Raw genomic sequence first — 6,526 nt, 5'->3', positions numbered from 1 at the left:
GGGGAGAGAGAGGGGGAGGGGGGAGGGAGGAGACAGAGAGATGTCAATGCTTTGACTCATCACAAGGTGTTTATCAGATAAGATCTTGTTCTGGAATCCAAGGTGACTTAAAGCAAAGGAGATGGATGCAAAATTGAGGCAGAGGGCCCAAGTCTTTAGTCTTGCTTTTAGCCACCCATCAGACATTAGCAGGCAAAAGTGAAGAGTCAAGGTCCTTGTTACAGAACCATGGCACTAAATGTCACTTCAATCAATGCTCATTCTACTCAATGTACCTATTAAGCCCTAAATTTTCTAGGCCTCAACTCAAATATCTGGTAGGCTTTGGGCATCTCCATACCACACCTACCAAGCAACAGTTGACAAGCCCCACTATCAGCTCCTCATCTGGCCACTTGCTGGGCACAGCCAATCCATAACTAAGAAGTACCTCCTACCTGACTAGCCCCCACAGAAGTGCTCTTCTCATAAAGACTTCACTGGACTCAAGTTTCCCTAGATTCCTCTCTTCCTCATCCTCCTGAACAATCCATCATAAATCCTGGCAGCATTCCACTGTTCTCCATCTCCTCATCCACACCTCTCCAAGGAAGGGCCATCACCCACCTGAACAAATCCTCAGCTGACCTCCCAATTTCACCCTGACCCCACCCCCTGTTCTCTGCCCAGCAACCAATAAAACAGAATTATGAAAAGTGACTCTTCCCTGCCCAAATCCCTTCCCAACGTAGAACAGGGATGTAGCTTAGTGGTAGAGCACGTGCCGAACACCAGCAAAGCCCCAGGTTCCATCTCCAGCACCCCCGTCACTGAAAAAGAAACAAGCACAAAAACAAAAACACCTTTCCCAGTGTACTTGGAGTAAGTCCAACTCCTCACCACAGCCAAATGCATTCTGCAGCTTAATTCTGCTGCCCTTTCCACTAGTTATTCTCTCTGGAAATGAATGACACTTTTCACTTCAGGCCTCTGCTCAAATGGCACCTGAGCCCTTCCTAATTAATCCCCTGAACCATCACCTAGCAAAGCATTCCCACACTCCAGAGCTTGTTCACATTTACAATGCTATCAACTAAAGTCTGCACACAAGAGAAAGAGAACACCACAGCTAACAGGCCCCCATGCATGTGTGCTGAATGAGCCACATCCCACCACATGGAAATAAGGACTCTATCCATTCCCTTGCATACTGCCTAGCTTTCTGGTGATGCTCCATTCCCAGAGTCGTCATTGGGATGCTGCCTACTGCAAGCTGGAACAGCCTACACAGCACCAACATGAACCTGAAGACCTGCATTGACTCTGCGTGTACAACACAGATCTAGCATGGGAGGTCATGGCATGAAGTTCTGGGGTGTCTGAGGTTAATATATCCAAGTAACGCTCTTGGGGAACAAGTACTTGGTCACACGGCCAGCACTACTAACATCATGGTTGGCATAATGCATGTCTTTCAGCATTTCCATCATACAGGAGCCCAAGTGAGACTCAACAGTAAGTAAACACCCTATTTTTAGTTCATTTCCAAAGTAGCAGAGCTAGAGACATTTTACACACCTTCCACTACCTCCAAATTTCAAGGCTGGAAGAGAAAACAGAGGGGCAGTGTATGTGGTGGGGCAGTGCAGCTGGCTTTTTCCCATTACCTGTCCTCCCACTCTGCAGTATATCCTCTTTCCACTCCCTCAGAGGCTCCCAGCCCCACCCTGGAAGGCTCAGTCATGCTGTCCGAGGGCATTTCAACCCAACACCATGGCCTACTCACAGTGCATGTGCTAGCTTTTCAGAGAGAGCTGATTGTGTGCTGTTTCCACTGCACTTCCTCCAAAACACTAACTTCAACCCCTTTCCTGTTGCTCTTTCAGGGATGGCACTACCCAAGAGGGTCAGGTTCTGTAAGTCTGAGTGGGGCCAAAGGATGTGCATCACTAGCTGGTTCCTGGCTCTGCCAGGGAACTTCAGTGACATATACCTGTATTCCAGACCTCTCTTCCCTCCCACATGTACAACAGTGCTCACATTAACACCAGAGGGCCACCATGTGGATAAGGGGAAATATGGCAACAAATATCTGGCTCAAGAGTTCAAGGTCCTATACACAACAGTGAATCTCACCATTGCGTACATCCACAGACTTGGATCCTAAGTAAAATTACATATTTTCATAATTATATCAAAATGGATTCTATTGTCATGTATAACTAAAAAGAACCAATAAAAAAAGTTTAAGGTCCCAGACATGTGGATAAGAGCTTAGTTGTCCCCAGAGATCTTGGGGTATATGTGGATGTGCTGGCCCTGACCTCCTCTTTCTCAGAGAACTTGGTCTCAGGCACAGAAATTCAGCCTGGGAAATGCTTATCTGAATTTCAAACTGTGTGGGGAAAAAACAAACAACCCGTTCTGCCAGGCATGAGGGGGCATGCAGGTAAGTGATCTCAGTGACTCTGGAGGCAGAGGCAGGAGGATCACAAGTTCAAGGACAGCCTGGGCAACTGAGCAAGACTCTGTCTCAAAATAATAAAATAAAAATAGAACAAGCGGCCTTACCTCTGCTGTCACACCACAATCAACACAGGAGACTTCTGTGACCCAAAAAACTATAAAGGTTTTGCCCCACCAGCAAGTGAGCAATTCTGCAACAAGGGACACCAACAGGACATACTCTACTTTGATCCAATTCTGATTCAGCCTGGAGATAGCATCAGATCCTAGTTTGAGAGCTCAGTCTTCAAGATGCCAATCACAAGCCCCAGGCTGTCTTGCCTGTGCTTCTGACAGACTCCCATACATAATCATAACCCCTTTTTTGGATTGGATTTCCTCAAATGGCTCAACGAACTAGTGAAATACTTACTTACATTCACTGGTTTACCATAAAAGACAATACAAAGAATACAGATGAAGAGACATGTAAGAGGCATAGGGAATGGGTACAGGCTTCTACACCCTACCTGTGCACCACCTTCCAGGTACCTCCCTCTATGCGGCTACCTGGAAACTCTCTGAACCCTTTCCTTTCCAGTTGTTATGGAGACTATAGCACAGGCCTGACTGCTAATAGAAAGGGTGAGGAAACCCAGTAAGCCCATCTATTCAGATTATTTTTGACATCTCCAAGAAATTCTAGTTTCTATGGTTTGCCCTGTGGAGGGAATTATAAGCCAGGAACCATGGATAAAAAACAAAAAGCTGGGCGCGGTGGCGCATGTCTGTAATCCCAGAGGTTTGGAAGGCTAAGGCAGGAGGATCACAAGTTCAAAGCCAGGTGCAGCAGCAAGGCCCCACAAAACTCAGTGAGACACTGTCTCTAAATAAAATATGAAACAGGGCTAGGGATGTGGCTCAGTGGTTGAGCATCCCAGGTTCAATCCTTGATTCCCCAGTAGAACAGAAATGTATTTATTTTTGTGTGTGTGTGTGTGTGTGTGTGTGTGTGTGTGTATATATATATATATATATATATATATATATGAAATATCAATACACATACTAGTGCATTTTTGTAGTATCCTTTATAATAAATTAGTAAATGTTTTCCTGAGTTCTGTGAACCACTTGAGCAAATAAATCAAAATTGAGGAGGGGTTATTGGGAATGCTGATTTATAACTGGTGGGTCAGAAGCCCAGATGAGTCAATCTGGGCTTGTGAGGTGAGGTGGCAGGGCAGAAAATGATAACTACATAAAATATGCTGTTAACCTGAAATAAGTCTCCCAGAAAAAAAAAAGGGAGAAAGGAAGGGGGCTAAATGAGTGAATTCACACATGCCTAGAAACACAGGCTCTATACCAGAAAAATTTTAAAATGGTCAACTGTGGATGGGCTTATGATTGAGTCTCTCTCCATTTTAACTTCTGTGTACATTCCCATTTCCTACCATGGACTAGCCCACAATGACATCCATGGTAGGGGACAGACAGAAGCAACTGGTGGTAACACAAGGTTAACTGCATACTTTATGCAGGTATTATTCCATGGTGTGTATGTGTATGTATATATATAATATCACACATACTTTCCTCATGAGGCAAATTCTGTGATGAATCATACTTCTCACATACTGAGACAATTATAAACACTCTGCGCCCCACTTTTCCCATTGGCCTCCCCAGTCTGCATGCACAAGTGAAATCAAATACCCAAAGGACATTTAGTAAACACATGGAAAGATCGTAGTTTATTGTTAAGTTTTTTGAAAACTATATATACATACAGAGAGTGTTAAGAGAAATTTGTGTGTGCACATGTGTGCAAAACACAAAACTCAAAATTGGTTTCCCCTATACTCTAACAACACACTTTGACACATGTATGGGAGTTTCACAGACACACACACACCAGGAAGCAAACAATTCAGCAATTCAGTAGAGGACACAAGTTGGATGTTCCCTAATTCAACTCAATTCTGATATTGTATGCTTGAGACAGGATCAAATCCAACAGACTGAGGGCTGTCCCTCCACCACTCCCCAGCCCCTTCTGCCTCCCCATTCCACCTCACAAGCCCAGATTGACTCACCTGGGCTTCTGACCCACCAGTTATAAATCAGTATTCCCAATAACTCCTCCTCAATTTAGATTTATTTGTTCAAGTGTTTCAGAGAACTCAGGGAAATATTTGCATTTACTATTTTATTATAAAGGATACTACAAAGAACACAGATGAAAAAGAACACAGATGAAGATGATTTTATATATATGGGGGGGGTGTCGGTAGGTAGGTGGGGGTAAGGTATGGGAAGAGGCCTCTCCCTGGGCACCACCCTCCAGGAACCTCCCCACATTTACCTACCAGGAAGCTCTCAGAACCCCGTGCTTTGGGGTTTTATGTAGGTATCATTCCATGGGCTTGATGGATAAAATCATTGTCACTACTGATCAACACAGCCTTTAGTCCCTCTCCCCTCCCTGGAAAATGGGGCTGGGGCGTAAATTCCCAATTTACAGTCAGTCTTTCATTGACAAGCCCCATCCTAAAGCCACCTGAGGCTGCTGGCCAGCAGGGGGCTCAACAGCAGACAAAACATTCATTTCTTCAGATATCCAGGAAAGAGAATGAAAACACACACACATCGTAACATTATGCCTACATAAGAAGACACTAGGGGAAGAAAAAAGGGAGAAAGGAAGGGGGCTAAATGAGTGAACACAAACGTGCCTGGAAACACAGGCTCTATACCAGAGAATTTCAAAATGGTCATCTGTGGATGGGCTTATGACTGAGTCTTTCTCTCCATTTTAATTTCTGTGTACATTCCCATTTCCTACCATGGCCTAGCCTACAATAATGACATCCATGGTAGAGGATAGACAGAAGCAACTGGTGGTAACACAAGGTTAAGGGAGTAATTCCATAAAAATGGGCCCACTGTGCTGACCCCCACATGCTTTCTTTTCCAAGAAGCAATTTACCTGCAGCTCTGTCTGGCTTAAGTAGACAAGATGTGTCACATTTCTCAGCAAACTACATGTTACCTGCAGGAGAAATGCAAGTTTGAAATAATGTCTCTAAAAGGAATCCAAGTTACCCTGAAAGAAGAGATTTTGTGACCCTTTCCACAGACCAGATCCTGGAACTCAGGGAGATAAAGGATAGTTCCTCTTAACCATAAAACCTGTAAGAATTTAGAGTTAAGAATCCATGTGCCAGGGGGTTGTGGCTCAGCAGTAGAGCTCTTCTAGCATGTGCAAGACGCTGGGTTCGATCTTCGGCACTACATAAAAACAAATAAATAAATGTCCAACTACAACTTAAAAAAAAAAAAAAAGAATCCACAGGCCAAGGTGACAGAGTTGTCATGACAGCGGGGACCCGAAAGTCCGATGTCATCCTGCTGTCAAGTCAAGGGGGGATTCCCTAGAAACTTCACTGTGATCCCCAATAAAACTGGAGTGCAGGAGAGGCACGCTGTCCCTCTCCTGAGAGGCACGCTGTCCCTCTCCTGAGAGGACCTACTCTCTCCCTTGAGTGTCCCCTTTACCCTTTCCTATCCCTTCACTAAACTCATGCATGTTACTCGGAATGAGATGTCTGAAACCTTTGATTTGACTGGGTTTGAAGGGGTGCGCGTGCGGGGTCAGTTTCCTGAAAGGCCCCAGCCCAGTAACCTCCATCCCCAGGGGTGGTGGCCACACCTGTAATCCCAAGTAACTCAGGAGACTCGGAGAGAAGGACAGCAACTTCGAGGCCAACTCGGCAAAACTCCGTCACAGACATTTTTAAAAAGGGGCTGGGACTAAGGCTTAGTAGTACAGACCCCGGGTCCAATCCCCAGGGCCGGAGGAAGAACCAGCCTCCACGCAGTGCCCACGGGAACTGAGGCCACCAGCACCGGGCCGCAGCACGCCGGCCCCCACCCTGCCCGCGACTCAGTCGGCCGCCCTTACCGCTCCACCTGGAAGCAGCCCCCAGGCTCCTCCAGCCTCCCGAGCCTCCCGCTCTTTCGGGACAAATGGTCCTCTCTTTCCAAAGGGCCCCCTCAACGACCCCGGCCCGGTCTCCCTCCGTCCGGCCGCCCCCTC

General features: G+C 46.0%; 1 protein-coding gene across 6 annotated transcripts in view; it reads right to left on the bottom strand.

Moving 5' to 3' along the window:
- Positions 1-6,526, bottom strand: part of Snap47 (synaptosome associated protein 47) — a 111,801-nt gene that overhangs the window by 104,423 nt on the left and 852 nt on the right. The window contains exon 2 of one of the 6 annotated variants that reach the window (XM_048801346.1): positions 5,417-5,479. The exons of the other annotated variants lie outside the window; for them this stretch is intronic. The gene's annotated coding sequence lies outside the window, so the exon portion shown is untranslated. The remainder of the gene's footprint in view (positions 1-5,416; positions 5,480-6,526) is intronic. 6 annotated transcript variants of the gene reach the window in all.

The sequence above is a fragment of the Marmota marmota genome, unplaced genomic scaffold, assembly GCF_001458135.2.
Source record: "Marmota marmota marmota unplaced genomic scaffold, marMar, whole genome shotgun sequence".
In the NCBI taxonomy this organism is placed as follows: Eukaryota; Metazoa; Chordata; class Mammalia; order Rodentia; family Sciuridae; genus Marmota; species Marmota marmota.
This window is presented reverse-complemented; position numbering and strand designations above follow the sequence as displayed.